Genomic DNA, 3,163 nt, shown 5'->3' with positions numbered 1-3,163 from the left:
AGAAAGCCCGCGCGCAGCAACAAAGACCCAACACAGCCAAAAATAAACAAAGTAAAATAAATTTTTAAAAAAAGAAAGCTTGAGGGACTATATTAATATCAAATTAGGTTTCATAGCAAAATTATTACCAGGGATAAAGAGGTCATTCCAGTATTATAAAGGGGTCAATTCATCAAATCCTAAGCATTTATACACCTAATAACAGAGTTAGGTGACTAGCAACGAAACAAAGTTTCAGAAAGGTTGAATCACTTGTGAAGGCCACTCAGGCAGTAAGTAGAAGAGGCAGGATGGCAACCAAGGGTGAATCTAGGGTCCAACTCTTTCCCCCTCGCAAGGAGGAGCCACTGACTCAGGTGCCTACAGCACCTCTTTGCTGACGGCATGTGATCACCTCCTTGGAAACAGAGAACTGTGAGCCCGCCATTCGGGGCTATGCAGACGGTCCAGCCACAGTGGCCAAAGTCCTTGACTAACTGTCTGTAATGGGGGTGGGAAGTGGGAAGATACACAGGACTCAGGGAATAGGCACATTTTTCACAGTTGCCTGGATTTCTCCTGATTCCTCAATGGCTCCATTTATAAATGTCCCCAGTGCCTGGGTCAGTGTGGGTATCAGGGCAGGAGGTTAAGGTTGGTGCTGGAGGCTGGGGGAGGGGGCTTCTGCCTAATTATTTCTAAGCTTCTGACAGGACCCTAAAGCACCAAGACAAACTTCTCTTTCACAGTAAGTTTCTGAGGATTGGTGCCAGGAAAGAAGCCCCCAAGGGTCAAGAGAACTCACCTCCCACTTCTTTATTCCACCAAACAAGGCCCTCTTTGTCTCCCCTCCTCCCAGCAGATGAGACCAGACTCCTCCCACAGCCATATGTCGACGAAACGTGCCAGGACCTGGAGCAGCAGGGTGCCCGGGGTGCAGGGGTCACCCAAGGCTGGGGAGCATCTCTGTACCCTCACGGTGATGGGGGGAGAAATCTTTCTTCCCTCCCTCCCTCCCTCTTTCCACAGCTGGATGTGTCTATCTGCTTTGGGGGAGAGTGAGAGACCACCAGGAACGAGGATTGAGGAGGAGTCGTGTTGCCGAAATTGGGCATCTGTACACCAGTGCCAGGTTAAATCTCAGAGACAGAGTTTTGGGTGAAGTAGAAAAGAATAGCTCTATTGCTTTGCCAGGCACAGGGGGCCAGAGCGGGCTATTGCCCTCAAAACTGTGTGTCCCTCCCCGGAGGGGGTAGTGAGGAGTCTCACAGTGTTCTAGGAGCAGGGCGTGGTGAACTCGTGGACATTCTGCTGATTGGTCGGTGGTGAGGTCATGGGGAGTCAGCATCATCAACCTTCTGGTTCCAACTGGTCTAGGGTCTACCTGTGTGGTCAGCTCACGGTTAACTTCTTCCACCTGGAGGGGGTTTCAGTATCTGCAAAACAGCTCAAAGGACATGGCTCAGAATATTATCTATAGCCCTTGAGGAAGAACTGAAGGTCCTTGACTTTGTTTAATGGCTAAAGTATTATTAGTTTGTCTTGCTTGACTGTTTTCCTTTCTTTCTGCGTTTTCTCACTTCTCTGATTGAATTTATTCGTTGACTAAAGTTTTTCTACAGACAAAAGGCAGGAGGAGGACATGGGGTGGGGGGGCGGTTATTTTGGAAAGGCCTCATAGGGCCTTGCTCAGTTACAGTCAGTAGAAGGAAAGTGTCAGAACAGAAAGAAAAGCATCTCCCCAGAGAATCGGATTGGACAGCACTGGGCCGGGGATACTACGTGACCTGGAGAGAAGGGAGATAAGCTAGTCCTGGGCCCATCATTGCATGACAGTCTGAAGCTCACAAAAATATAAGCTAGTAATTTTTTAATATTATGCAGGTTTAAAACCTGTAACATTTACAAAGAGTCAGCAAGTGCATTTCCCACCAGTATGGCAAGGATTCGACTTAGCAATGAGTTTAACTCAAAGGACTGGTGAAGTTTAATGGGAGCAGCATCCTGGTTTTGTCCCATTGGGTTTATTACCTAGATTTCTAGAAATTTCTCCATCCTGCACTTTCTACCACATGAAGGCAAGTCCTCGCCCCTGTGAGCATGCATTGCTGAGAGGCTGACGGGAAGAAAAGGCTAGAGACCAGAGGCTGTGGACAACTGTTGATCCCAACGACCAAGAACGACCTTCTTGGCCCTCTGCTGCCCCTCAGTGGGACTCACAGTAGACCCACACCTCAAAGGCCTCTCCAGTTTTGTAGGTCCTTACTCTGTGACTTTCTTTACAGTAGATTTTCCAGGCCCCATGAAGTGTTCCCCATGTTTTAGGCCACTGCCCAGCCCAATGTTCAGGCCTTCTTTCTCTACGACTGTGAAGTCAGTAAGCCCCTGGGCCCCTAGAGCCAGGTGGTACAGATGGAGGACAGGAGGAGAGCCAAGTTCAGAAGACCAGAGAGGACGTCTTCATGGCGACCTTGAAAGACATCATGGACCATTCCAAGGGCAGAAGGCTGGTGGAGTGAGGGCTGTGGATGGGAGGTAGGGCTAGGCCATTTTCACAAGTAAGGGCCAGTCCCAGGTAGACATGAGAAGGGGAGATAGCAGGAAGGAAATATCAGAGCCCCCAAAGATACACAGACATTTCTGTCTTTCCCCAACCCCACACTCATCTGCTTTCCTCCTTCCCCCACCTCTCCCCCATCCCCACTCCCAGGCCTCAGCTCACACAGGAAGTGATGTCAGAGTCAGCTCTGATCCAGGCACATCTGGCCTCTCAGCTCCACACCCTGCATCTGCCTGAGGCTGTTCCCACTTCAGAAGGTGTCAGACTCACCCCTGTCCAGGGCTATTGGGTGGAAAGTGAGCCAGTCTTGAGGTCAGTCGGACCTGGGTTCACATGATGGCTCCACCGGTCACTGGCTGTTTCTTGGTGACTTAATCAAGTAACTTAATCATCTGGATAGCATTGCCCCCATGAGTCCCCTCATGGTTGTTATGAGAATTCAATTTTTAAAAACTAGCCTGTGTCAGCATCATGAGGACAGGGAGGGTGTGTCTCTTGATCTGCCCTGACCCTCATTGCCAAGGGCATTGCTCGGCATTTAGAACTTGCTCAGTACATACGGTGCATAGTTCACGGTTCATGGCAGGTGCTCAATAAATGTTTTCCTTTCCATAGACTGTCATA

This window comes from Balaenoptera musculus, chromosome 15 (genome assembly GCF_009873245.2).
Source record: "Balaenoptera musculus isolate JJ_BM4_2016_0621 chromosome 15, mBalMus1.pri.v3, whole genome shotgun sequence".
In the NCBI taxonomy this organism is placed as follows: domain Eukaryota; kingdom Metazoa; phylum Chordata; class Mammalia; order Artiodactyla; family Balaenopteridae; genus Balaenoptera; species Balaenoptera musculus.
The sequence above is the reverse complement of the archived record's forward strand: the minus strand, read 5'-3'. Positions refer to the sequence as shown.